General features: G+C 45.7%; 1 protein-coding gene and 1 long non-coding RNA gene across 2 annotated transcripts in view; one reads left to right on the forward strand and one right to left on the reverse strand.

Annotated features, from left to right (window-relative positions):
- The window catches only part of DDAH2 (DDAH family member 2, ADMA-independent), a 323,504-nt gene that overhangs the window by 284,644 nt on the left and 24,875 nt on the right, over nt 1-13,985 (reverse strand). The window lies entirely within an intron of this gene.
- LOC310702134 lies at nt 4,824-7,953 on the forward strand. Its single transcript, XR_014523280.1, has 3 exons — nt 4,824-5,061; nt 5,340-5,476; nt 7,746-7,953. It is a non-coding gene; the product is annotated as an uncharacterized lncRNA (long non-coding RNA).

Below are 13,985 nucleotides of genomic sequence, written 5' to 3' on the forward strand. Positions count from 1 at the left end.
GTTAAGCTGCCTCAGTGTGTTGTAATGATTAGAATCGGAACAAGTGTGGTTTTATGTGTGATAAAAAAATGTCATTAGTTCTCTTGCAGCAACGATTATGAATACGGACAGAGGCATGTAATATTTCAGTTCCCATTAAGAATGCCTGTTTGCAAATTAAAGGTTGCTGCTTTAGGTGGTTTTGGCTGGCGAGGTTTAGCAGGTTAAGGAGCCAAAAATGTAAAGAAGCCGAGGTTATGTAAGGGCTTCTGTGTATGGCTGAGATGCAACCCTCTAGCTCTCAAAGCTTCCTTTATCAGGGAAGCCTGGTTAGGGTGTTGTGTATTTAAGCATTTGTGTTGTGGGGGTACATTTTTGCAGGCCGAATGCCGCATTTCTGCCTTGGCAACCTTGCAAGAGCCACGTGGCAGTGGTGGGCGGGGCCAAAGACAAAAGTGGGCGGGACAACTCGTCCGAATTTTACCTTCGCACAGAAAGCTAGTTACTCACACTCACACACCTTTGCATTTCCCACCCAGACAAGCAAGAGGCATTTTCAGAGTCCAAGGACACATTCCAGGCAGGCACAAGCGCCCAAGGAGGGTGCAAAGCAGGACAAGGGAGGGGTGAGACTTGAGAGGAGGTGTGGCCTGGGGAGACTCCCCAAGACCAAACAGAGAGTCCTGGGGCTCATCCACACTGGAGTTTACTGTGTGTTTCCAGCTGTTTGTGTTCCCATTTAATTTGCACCGTCCACATTTTGCATTGTCCGTCAATACCGGCCTCAACGCTTTCCCCCTATAAATCCAGTCAGATGGGGAAAACCAAGTTCCAAACCTCTCCATTTGGGCCTCACACAATTTGTTTAAGTGTTTTGGGGTAAATGGATCAATTTCTGCTACACCCAGCCTCTTCCTCAGTGTTTTCATTTATTTTCCCTATGCTCTACGTGGGGCTACCTTGGAAGGTGACTCGGAAACTACAGTGGTACCTTGGGTTAAGTACTTACTGTATTTTTTTGCACCATAACACTCACTTTTTTCATCCTAGAAAGTAAGGGGAAATGTCTGTGCGTGTTATGGAGGAAATGCCTACGGGTGACATGCCTACAGATTTTCCTCCTCTAAAAACTACGTGCGTGTTATGGTCGGGTGCGTGTTATAGAGTGAAAAATACGGTAATTCGTTCTGGAGGTCCGTTCTTAACCTGATACTGTTCTTAACCTGAGGTACCACTTTAGCTCATGGGGCCTCCTGCTGCTGCCGCACCACTGCCACACGATTTCTGTTCTCATCCTGAAGCAAAGTTCTTAACCCGAGGTACTACTTCTGGGTTAGTGGAGTCTGTAACCTGAAGTGTCTGTAACCCGAGGTACTACTGTACAGCTAATCCAGAATGTGGCAGCTAGACTGGTGACTGGGAGTGGCCACCAAGATCATATAACACCAGTCCTGAAAGAGCTACATTGGCTCCCAGTACGTTTCCAAGCTCAATTCAAAGTGTTGGTGCTGACCTTTAAAGCCCTAAAGAGCCTCGACCCAGTATACCTGAAGGAGCGTCTCCACCCCCATCGTTCAGCCAGGATACTGAGGTCCAGCTCCGAGGGCCTTCTGGCAGTTTCCTCACTACGAGAAGTGAAGTTACACGGAACCAGGCAGAAGGCCTTTTCTGTAATGGCGCCCTCCCTGTGGAACGCCCTCCCTTCAGAGGTCAAACAGATACAACAGAAACTATACAACTTTTAGAAGATGTCTGAAAGCAGCCCTGTATAGGGAAGTTTTTACTGTTTCATGTAGCAATATGTGTGTGTGTATAGGTTTGTGTGTGCCCATGTGTCCTCCTTTTCATCTCTCGGATTTGCACAAAACCAGAAAAGGTACAAGCAAACCACATTTTTAAAAAAATCTGCACCAGATAAATTGAGCAGCAAACTGAAAATTGTGCACCGAAAATTTACAGTTGCTTTTATTTAATTTCCAGACTTCCTGTTTCTGGAGCACTCCTGAAAGGACCTTATCCCCTTATATTGATCCATCAGATTTGCACAAAACCAGAAAACAGCACGAGCAAATTTGCAATTGCCCAGCTGTGTGGTTTTGTGCATTTCCATTATAGTATCAACAACTTAGAAGGTGAGGGCAAACACAGCATGCCTCCTGGAAACACTAAAATTTCTCCTTTGTAGTTCAGTCAGTAGATCATGGGCCTCTTAATCTCAGGGTTGTGGGTTTGAGCCCCGTGTTGGGCAAAAGCTTCCTGCATTGCCCTCATGGTTCCTTCCAACTCTACAGTGATTCTTTGATTCTGTGATTCCACAAAATTCAAATACAAGCAGGGGTGGACTACTCTGGTCGAATTCAAAGGGGGAGGGGAGCGGATTAACAGCTATACAGTGGTACCTTGGTTCTCAAACCCAGAAGTAAGCGTTCCAGTTTTCGAACGTTTTTGGGAAGCCAAACGTCCGATGCGGCTGTTGACTACTGTTTCCCGGGTGCCTGCACCAAGCAGAAGCTGTACCTTGGTTTTTGAACATTTCGGAAGTCAAACGGACTTCTGGAACGGATTAAGTTTGAGAACCAAGTTTGAGAAGCAAGAGTGGACATGTCCCTGGAGGGTTACATTTGCCCACTTTAAACCGTGTCCAAGGCAGATGAACCTCTCTGCTTGCCTAGTCATGATCTCTTTTCCCTCTTTCCTTATTTTGAAGGCAACTGCCTCCAGGGACCAAAGGCAGCAATTACTTTGCGATATCTTGAGGGCACTGCAGTTGTGACACAGGCTATTTGCCGCACAGCCCTGCATTTTATTTATGGGGCCAACGTGAGCTTGTGCTTAATATCCCTGTGTGTCTTATCTCCCCAAATCTGGCTAATGGGTGACATGTTCAGGACAGGGAAGCCCTTTTACCTGAACTAGACTGTTTCCTGCATTTGTCTCTCAACTACTCTCAATTAAACACTTAAAGGTTTATAGAGCACCGCACAGGGCAGGGAAAACTTCCAAGGCTATGTGAAGAACTCGTGACTAACCTCGCTGGTGGGCACGTGACTGGCCGATTCAGGACTGGAAGACCTGAGACCTTGGGTACATAAAGCCACCTGGATTTCCCAGAGGAACAGAACATCTCCAGGAGAAGACATCCAGGACAGGAGAAGCATCACTGCCTTGTAAGTAGGAACCTCTTTATTCACTAGTAGAACGACTCTTAATCTCGGGGATGTGGGTTGGAGCCCCATGTTGGGCAAAAGATTCCTGCGTTGCAGGGGGGTTGGACTAGATGACCCCTCCGATCCTTTCCTGCTCTATAATTCTATGACTAGTTGGTTATCCCCCATGTTTCAGAAGCCCGACTGACTTCAGCTAGAAGTCAGGCATTTAGCTTCTCCACTCACATGCTGTGGAAATCCTCTTCTGGCTGAGATTTGGCAGGCCAGGAGTCCTTGCTGCTAACTTTCATACATCTCTTGACAGGCCTATTCAGTTGTTTAAATTTCCCCCTAAAGAGCCAGCCATTTCTTACGATCATTTTTTTTTTTTTAAATGGTACCTTATGTTTTATTGCACCTGCATACGTTGTTGTCGTCTGTCTTGACATTTTATGTGAGTGGGCGGTTTAGAAATAGTTTAATGAATTAAAAAAAACCACAGACTAATGGGAAAGAATACATTTGGTTTCTGGACTGAACATTAAGGTCTTCTGGTCTCCAGAGGGCTGTATCACAAAGCCTCTGCGATAGCCACATGTATCTCTTTCCGGCTGTTTCATTTTATCACTTTATTTTAAACTATAGCACAGATTGTGTATTATGATAACATTATTGTACTAATGTTATTATAATACACAATCTGCGGTACAGTCCCATGTTTTCTTCTTGGATTTTTCCTTTTTTAAAAAACGTGGTATCATGACAGCCACAGACAGAGAGGTTCTCTCTCTCTTCCCCCACCCCTGCTCCCTGCTCTATCTGAAAAATGCTGAAGTTCATTAAAGGCTTGAATCTGATATCTTGCTGGGACAGCTTTTTGTAGATGCCAGGGTTACCTGCATATCTGAATTCACGGATGATGCACTGCTGTGGGAAATTTAAGTTTGCATACCTCGGCTGCAGCAACTTGTGCACTCATGCCGTAACGGCAGAGAAGCACGGGAAGTGATGAAGATTGATTAATTTCTCATGCTCCTCTGTGTGCAGAGAAGAAAAATGTGTACCTTTTTATATCCACAGGCTTTTTCCTCTGCGAATTCAGGACTGTGGGATTGGTTTCTTCTTTATTTAGCAAAGAACAGGTCACCATTTTTCCTTGAACCGCTCAAATCAACATTTAACATTGTATTTGGGTTGATTTAGGCCAGGGGTAGGCAACCTAAGGCCTGGGGGCCGAATACAGCCCAACCGCCTTCTCAATCCTGCCCACGGACGGTCTGGGAATCAGCATGTTTTTACATGAGTAGAATGTGTCCTTTTATTTAAAATGCATCTCTGGTTTATTTGTGGGGCCTGCCTGGTGTTTTTACATGAGTAGAATGTGTGCTTTTATTTAAAATGCTTCTCTGTGTTATTTGTGGGGCATAGGAATTTGTTCATTATTATTTTTTTCAAAATATAGTCTGGCTCTCCACAAGGTCTGAGGGATGATGGACTGGCCCATAGCTGAAAGTTTTTAATGTATGATTTTAGTGTATTTTTGGTTTCTGTGGAAGCCGCCCAGAGTGGCTGGGGAAACCCAGCCAGATGGGCGGGGTACAAATAATAAATTATTATTATTATTATTATTATTATTATTATTATTATTATTATTATTAAAAGGTTGCTGACCCCTGATTTAGGCTGCAGTCAAGTAAGCCCTACTGAACCCTGCCAGGCTTAATTCTGAGCAAAGACACATAGGATGAGCTGTTCGCCTTAAATGGTCCCCGTGTAAACGGTGTACTTGAACTGAAGATCACTTTTAAGAGGCATTTCCCAATCACAAAAATTAGAGGGCAAAAACTTCTGAAGCGGAGCAAAGTTTAGCAGGGTCAGCTTGTCTCCCTTGCTCTCTTTCAAATCAATGCACCAGCGCATGGGTGTTATGGAAGAGGTAAGGTGGTGAAAAAGAGCCTGGTCGACTTTTTAACAGCTCAGCCCCTGTACGTTAAACAGCAGCCCATAGGCAGAAAGAAACCGAGTGAAGCTTTTCCCAGCACACAGGTGAAGTGATGGCTTCATTTCAGCATGCCGGCCTTCTGTTAAACACAAAGATACAAGGCTTAACATAGCAGGGAATTCTAGGGAGGAGGGAGAATGGCACAGGCCTTTTTGCACCTTGTCTGTCTTAAGGCCGCAGTGATACATTTCACCCCCATTTCTCCAAAGCAGGTGAATCCAGGAAGCTGCCAAGATGTGTAATTGCTGCTTTAGTTCATTTTCGGGTCAGTTTTCTCTCTGGGACTGTCTTGTGAATACAGTGAAGAGTTTCCTGAAGCCCTTGAAGCATTTGCTTTTTGGGTTCAAAGGTAAGACCGGTGGTTTGATGAAAACAGCATCACCGTACACCAGCTTTCCCCAGCCTGGTTTCTTCCAGATGTCTTGGACTACAAATCCCATCATCCTTGAGAACTGGGGATGGTGGATGTTGTAGTCCGAAACATATGGGGGGCCCAGCAGATCAGAGAAAGCTGCTGTACAGACACGGAGTTTACTTCTAACAAAAACATACAGAACATCTCTGGTTGCTTTTAAATGAGCTCATTTAAGGCCTATTTGTCTTGCTTAGCCTTCCCCAATTAACCTCTCTTGTTTGAGGTCCTATGCTGGCCTCACAGGGTTGAGTGTTGAGTGTTTCGTTTCCACTTTTATTGTATTATTCTCCACTATTCCCGGAAGCTGCCTTGCGAGGATGTAGCGCTGCAAAACATGGGATAGAAATGTTGTAAATAAAAGAATGCTCTCTAGAAGATGGGGCGAAACGTACGCTGTATGATTAACAAAGAAAAGTTTTCTCAATTGAGACTTGTGGAACACCAAAAGAGCTCGGAAAGAGCTGAAAAGCACCTCTCTGACTACAAACACACCACCAGGCGCTAGGAATCTTCTGGTCCATTGCGGGCACCTGGCCCTTTGAGCAGGTCCTGATCTGTGCCACCAGAAACCAACCAAGCTTTGACTCCTGGGGAGACCGCAGCTGAACACCCCTTAGAGGCTCCACCAGTGGGAGAAGGGGCGAGGCATTCACCTGCCTGAGAGGAAGGAAGGAGCTGAGTTGTTGTCCCTCAGGGTGGTGAGGCAGGGAGCCTCACAGAGAGGGAGGGAGATGTCCAGTCAAGACCCAGGGGATGTGCTGGGCAGGGCAAGCAAGCATAGGCGCCGACTCCATGGGGCTTCAGGGGGCTCGAGCCCCCTCAAAAAATTTTTTGGGGGGGCTCAGCCCCCCCAATAACCTCGGGCGGGCGCCCTTCCACCAGAGCGCCGCTGCCGTCCTCCGCCTCCTCCCCACCTGCTCGTTCGCCAGCCAGCCAGCCGCGCGCCCTAATCGGAGAGCCCCGGCCAAGGGAATCCCAGCCAAGGCACTGCCGGAAATCCCGCGAGAACAGGGGAATCCCGACTGGCCACACCTCCCAGCCAGCCAATCGGCTGGCTGGGGGGCGTGGCTTGCCCGATTTAGGGCCGGAGCCACTTTATTTGCATATTCATGAGCTTATTTATTATTCATGAGCTTTCCCGGGCCCCCCCAATATTTTTTCTAAGTCCGCGTCCCTGCAAGCAAGTCATCTAAATAAGCTCCTCTGCAGAGATGGAGGAGGTTTTGAGTACGTGCCTCTCTGGCAGAGGCTATCCTTAGGTGGTCCCCTCAAGCTCTGTTGGATAACGCCATGGAGGGAGCTCCTGCAAGCTAGGTTTACATAGCCCCCTGGTGCTATGGTGGGAAGGCACAGAAATCCCAGACTTGAGCCTACCTAGGGCAAGGACATTGAGGCAGAATGCCCTGGTTCTCCTGGAAGAGTCTCTCCTGGGGTTCTGAGGAAGCTGGCAGCTGAGCCTTACTTCAACATTGACAATAGGACAACATCCTTCACTGCACCTGAGGGGAAATAAAAAATTCCTTCCAGTAGCACCTTAAAGACCAACTAAGTTAGTTCTTGGTATGAGCTTTCGTGTGCATGCACACTTCTTCAGATACACTGAAACAGAAGTTGCCAGATCCTTCTATATAGTGAGAAGGTGGGGAGGGGTATTACTCAGAAGGGTGGTGGGAATGGGTGATTGGCAGATAGCTGAGATGAGCCTGTTGACGACTCTTAACGACTGCAATAGGTCTTACAGGAAAAGGCAAGGGGTGAGAAGGTGAGAAATGGCTTAGTCATGTATAATGAGATAAGAATCCAAGGTCTTTGTTCAGACCAGGTATCTGAAGAAGTGTGCATGCACACGAAAGCTCATACCAAGAACTAACTTAGTTGGTCTTTAAGGTGCTACTGGAAGGAATTTTTTATTTTGACTATGGCAGACCAACACAGCTACCTATCTGTAACTGCACCTGAGGGGAGCAGGCTAGCTAGAAGCAGGCAGGGAGGAAGGGCAAGGCAGACTCTATATATACTCCCATGACTTCGCCAAGAAGCTGGCAGAGGCCGATGGAAGCTGTAATCCAAAACATCGGCACTGCACCAGGTTGGCAAAAGCTGCTCTGACACCTTGCTGCCCAAGGAACCTGCTTCCTTTCTGGCTCTCTGGCCTTTTGTGCTTCTCCCCGGTTCACATGTGTGTGGTGTTTTTCCCCCCCAGAACTGCCTGAGCGTCCTTTCGAGGCTCCCAAGCTTCCCAAGGTTGCTGAGAAGACAAAGTGAGGCGGGTCAGAACATCTGCTGATTCCCTTCCATGATGGACTCGGCCTCCTCTTCTCCTCCAACGCTGGCAGAGCATGGATGGGTCTCCCCCTGACTGTCAAGGGGCTCCGTGATATTATGTTAGCCCCAAATTCCAAAGCAGAATAAAGCTCGTTTTGGAACTGAACCTTTGTGTCTGGCGGTTTCTTTTCCGAGCGAATTTGTCTTGGGTGGGAAGCTGCGGGTGGGTTTTAAGAGAGAGACACAACAACGTGGTTTGGGTACAGGGAAGGTACAAGTTGTGTTCGCTGCCCCTGTTCTTTCTTTAAAAGCAGACGGCCACAACTTGGGAAGCACAAGTTGTATCCAGCGTGGTTATTTTTATTACAGTGGTACCTCAGGTTCCGGAGGTCCGTTCTTAACCTGAAACTGTTCTTAACCTGAGGTACCACTTTAGCTAATGGGGCCTCCCACTGCCGCTGCACGATTTCTGTTCTCATCCTGAGGTAAAGTTCTTAACCCAAGGTACTATTTCTGGGTTAGCAGAATCTGTAACCTGAAGTGTCTGTAACCCGAGGTACCACTGTATTTGTTATTTATTCAATTTCTACACTGCCCTTCACATTTTGGTTTGCAATAGAAAAACACAAAGCTACATAACATAACAGCAAACAAAATAATACCCCCTGCACAGTTTTAAAGGCTGTAGATTGTTTAATTAGCCAAAGGCCTGGGAGAAGAGGAATGTTTTTGCCTGGTGCCCAAAGATATATCTCTAAGGTGCCAGGTGAGCCTCCCTGGGGTTTGCCCTCCTCAAAATAGGCTCACAGAACTTTAGACATGACTAATTTATGTTCATTAATGTTAATGGGCCTCCTCTGAGTTTAACTTAGTTGGATACAACCTCTAGGACTTTTTTAAATTAAACAAATCAAAATAATTGCACACCCTCCCATAATAAAATAATAATATTTTTTTATTATTTGTATCCCGCCCTCCCCAGCCGAAGCTGGGCTTCTCCTTCTCCTTCTCCTTCTCCTTCTCCTTCTCCTTCTCCTTCTCCTTCTCCTTCTCCTTCTCCTTCTCCTTCTCCTTCTCCTTCTTCTTCTTCTTCTCCTTCTTAAAATTTGCATACCACCCTTCATCCAAAGATCAGAGGGCAGTTCACAACATAAAAATAAAAAATGAGAACACAAAATATATAATAAAAACAAGAGAACAGGGAAACATTTCATATTTCAGGCACATGGTGTTCCTATAAACACATTTGCTACCAGGCCCTAAGCATATCACAGTACAGTGGTACCTTGGATTACATACGCTTCAGGTTACATACGCTTCAGGTTACAGACTCTGCTAACCCTGCTCTGTTGGCCTTATACACTGGTACCTCAGGTTAAGTACTTAATTCTGGAGGTCCGTTCTTAACCTGAAACTGTTCTTAACCTGAAGCACCACTTTAGCTAATGGGGCCTCCTGCTGCTGCTGCAGCCCGATTTCTGTTCTTATCCTGAAGCAAAGTTCTTAACCTGAAGCACTATTTCTGGGTTAGTGGAGTGTGTAACCTGAAGTGTATGTAACCTGAAGCGTATGTAACCCGAGGTACCACTGTATGCATATATAAGAATCTTACGTAAACATTTGTGGATAGGGTTACCATATTTCAAAAAGTGCAAATCCAGACACGAAAGCTGTTGAGCTTTTTTTTTTAGTTTGGCTTTCTTTTCTTTTTTTGCAAAATCTCATATATACCATATATAAAGTTTTTTAGCTATTTTAAAGGAATTTCGCCAAAATCTACACTTCCAACATACGTCTGGATTCCGCCCAGACGCTGTTTCCGAAAGCCGAAGCCCTGGACACAGAACTGCTCTTACATGTTTCCTGCTTTCCTCTCTAAACAACTCTCAAATAAGCAACATTAAGAAGTGAATAGAGAGCACTGCCTAGGGCAGGCATGGCCAAACTTGGCCCTCCAGCTATTTTGGGACTACAACTCCCACCATCCCTAGCTAACAGGACCAGTGGTCAGGGATGATGGGAATTGTAGTCCCAAAGTAGCTGGAGGGCCAAGGGTGCATTCCAAGGCCACCTGGGAAACTCAGGACTGAGCTGAAATAGACATTTATCCACCTGCACAAGACGGCAGGTTACAGCAGATGGGGACTAGCTAAATCAGTGCAAGCTGTCTTCAAGGTGATTGCGAAAGTCCAACCAGTGATGATGCCCACAGCCTCATTAGTGGCCGCCTACATGATCTGGGCAGGACAGAAGAGTCTGGGTACATAAAGGCACCTAGAGGATTAAGACATCACAAAGAGAAGAGAAGAAGAAGAGTTTGGATTTGATATCCCGCCTTTCACTCCCTTTAAGGAGTCTCAAAGCGGCTAACATTCTCCTTTCCCTTCCTCCCCCACAACAAACACTCTGTGAGGTGAGTGGGGCTGAGAGACTTCAGAGAAGTGTGACTGGCCCAAGGTCACCCAGCAGCTGCATGTGGAGGAGCGGGGAAGCGAACCCAGTTCACCAGATTAGGAGACTACCGCTCTTAACCACTACACCACACTGGCATCCAGGACAGGATAAACATCACAATCTTGTACGTTAGAACCACTTTGCCCATGTTGAGTAATGGGGAGAAGACTTGAGAGGCGAACGCTATTTGCTCCAGAAGTATTAAAGATAAAAGTAAAGGGACCCGTGACCGTTAGTTCCAGTCGTGACCAACTCTGGGATTGCGGCGCTCATCTCGCTTTATTGGCCGAGGGAGCCGGTGTACAGCTTCTGGGTCATGTGGCCAGCCGCTTCCGGGTCATGTGGCTAAATCGCTTCTGGCGAACCAGAGCAGCGTACGGAAACGCCATTTACCTTCCCGCCGGAGCCGTACCTATTTATCTACTTGCATTTTGCCGTGCTTTCGAACTGCTAGGTTGGCAGGAGCATGGACCGAGCGATGGGAGGTCACCCCATCGCGGGGATTCGAACTGCCAACCTTCTGATCGGCAAGTCCTAGACTCTGTGGTTTAACCCACAGCGCCACCCGCGTCCCAGAAGTATTAGGAAGTCTGAAAGCCAAATGGGATTGTTGTCTGGAGATAGAAAGGGATATAGGAAGTATTATAGAACCTGCTAGATTGATGGGATTGTTTTATTATCTACAGGTACCATTCATCTTACATGGTGGTTATGTTCCTGGTCATCGCATGTATAAGCCAAAATAGCGTGAAGCTGGAACGACCCATAGAAAACCTTTTGAAAATTGCCACACTTACCACTGAAGGATAAATGCAGCTCTTAGTCTTCCTCTCCCTCATTGGATGATGATATGAGTACCAGGAAGGTTGACCAGAAGCCAGAAGAAGCGCTAAGCTGTGGTTCATATCCAGAGATGGGTTGTATGGGCAGATTTGCTGCTGCTGCTGCTTCTTCCTTTCTTTGTGAGGAACATAGTGACTGGCATCTGTTGCTGTTGTCTCTTGAGCTCCTAAAGCATTTCATTGTATGTCTCAGAATGTCCATAAGCTGTTAAGAAAATAGGTAACAAAGAAAAACCAGCCTGTGAAGGAAGCTTTTCAGTAGTTGAGTTAAGCAGAATCGCGATTGCTACCAGGCACATTAAAACTTTGTTAGATTTACTTCTGCCCTCATCCACCTTTTTACAAAATACCTAGGCTAAAATAAATCACAGATACTTCGCTTTGCAAATAAGCAAAGATTTCACTCACAGAGTTTCCAGAAGTTACATCAAACAAATCTTCCATCTGCTGGCAGTAAAACAAAGATGAATAAAGATTCCAAATGACTTTTAAAAAAACAGACTTGCTTTCTTTACAAAAGGATTGTGCAATGTTTGAGTTAGCAAAGATGCAGTCTTTAAGACTTCCTTTTTGGAGAGATTGCACTTTTGCTGAGTCGGGAGCCAAAGCCGCATGGCTCCTTACTTGTTCCAGGAAGCAGGAAGAGAAAAAGACTAAGAAGGGAGGCACCTATTTGCAACTTGGGCTCAGGTTACCACTTTCGTGCATACAAGTGTGCAGTCAGTAACTGTATATCACATGGCTGGTGGGGGAGCCTACGGGCTTCCCAGAAGGAATAAACCCTACACCACTAACTTTGGTTGTGCACATGTTGTTGGTTTGTTAATTTTGTTCATTTTAACACAGAAAGAGGGGGAAGGAAGTTGAGTTTTGAAATGTTAAAATGATTGTAAAATTAGTGAAATGTATAAACCTGAAAAGCATACATAATTTTTTTTTTAAAAAAAGAGAGAGAGAAAGAACGACCTATGCTTATACATACTATAAAACACATTCAAAGCACAATTTTCCCCTCAAAAAATTCTGGCCCTGTAGTTGGTTAAACGTTCCTTCCCCCTCTTTCTGTGGTACCTTAAATTTATTTTTATTATCTTCTGCATATCCAAATTGACTTAATTTGCTCATTTAGTCATCAGCTTTAAATATATACTCTTATAAAACTGCAGGTTATTACACTAATCCTGCCAATGTTCTTATCTGTTTACAATTTATCTGTAAATATTCAATAAACCATTTCCATTCTTTTATTAAAAGTTTGTTATCTTGATTTCTTATTCTTTTGGTAAGTCTTGCCATTTCTGCATATTCCATAAGTTTTTGTATCCATTCTTCCTTTGCTGGGACTTCTGCTTCTTTCCATTTTGGGGCGAGTAACATTCTTGCCACTGTAGCCGCATACATGAATAAGTTTTTATACAGTTTAGGTAGTGTTATGTACTAACCTTGGATCCTAGAACAATAGGCAAGTAGGATCCTAGAAGGCAACAACTGATTGGCTTGCAGGAGAAGACCAATCAGGCTCCAGGAAGAAGTTAATCAGCCTATTAGGCTGGTAGGATCGTAGAATGCAACAACTGCAGGAAAAGACCAATCAGGCTCCAGGAGGGAAGCAGAATCAGCCAATCAGACGGGACTCATTGTGTAAATAATGTATATAAAAGCCTGAGGTTTGGGGGGCAATTCAGTCACTGTTCTACAAGTTGCAATAAAGAGCATGAAATCAATACAGGACTCCAAGTATATTTCAGGTAGTTCTGTCCCTATAATTTCCAAAAAGGGGGGGGGGGATAGGTTGTTCTTTTCTCAATTTGGTCAAAGCTGGTCTGAGGGGAAACACACACAGCCATTTCATAATAAATGGCAGGATAGATACAGGATAGTTGGACGAGAGAGACAGAATTGATCTAGACTAACATTGTGTGTAGGGATGCAGGTGGCGCTGTGGGTTAAACCACAGAGCCTAGGACTTGCTGATCAGAAGGTCAGCAGTTCGAATCCCCGCGAGTGGGTGAGCTCCCGTTGCTTGGTCCCTGCTCCTGCCAACCTAGCAGTTCAAAAGCACGTCAAAGTGCAAGTAGATAAATAGGTACCGCTCTGGTGGGAAGGTAAACGGTGTTTCCGTGTACTGCTCTGGTTCGCCAGTAGCAGCTTAGTCATACTGGCCACATGACCCGGAAGCTGTACGCTGGCTCCCTTGGCCAGTAAAGCGAGATGAGCGCCACAACCCCAGAGTTGGTCACGACTGGACCTAATGGTCAGGGTTCCCTTTACCTTTACCTTTACCATTGTGTGTACTCTGCTTTCCAAGTCAGCAGTGGAAGTGTACCAGATGCAGAGTAAACGAGAATGTGTGTACACAGCCCCCATGGCCCAATGTTGTGTTGCTGCCTGAGCTCCAAAGAGGATGATTGTTACATCGCTAGACTGAGAGCTCTGAGCCTCCTAAATACTACGTGTGGGACGTTTGTATGGGAAGAACATGGTTTGATAATCAGAGAATGAATAGCACACTCTGATGCTAATGAGCTTTCCCGGAGCCTCGCGATGCAGATAATAGGACTGTAAACTAGCGGAGAGAATGCCCACAGAATACCTGGAAGATGCTCGAAAGCTGGAACTGAGTCAGCAGGATGTCCTGGCTGAGAAATGGCAATTTTGGAATGCATATATGTGGCATGGTTTTCAAGGAGGGTAGAAAAAGAGGGGGAGAAGAAGAGAGAGGAAGGGAGAGGAGGGGTGAGAGGGAGGGCGAGAGGGGGCACGATTCTACAAAGGACTGTTTAGGTATCCCAGACAAGATCTGGCTATACAGTGATACCTCGGGTTACATACGCTTCAGGTTACATACTCCACTAACCCAGAAATAGCGCTTCAGGTTAAGA

Source organism: Podarcis liolepis (assembly GCF_965112155.1).
Source record: "Podarcis liolepis genome assembly, chromosome: 2".
NCBI lineage: Eukaryota > Metazoa > Chordata > Lepidosauria > Squamata > Lacertidae > Podarcis > Podarcis liolepis.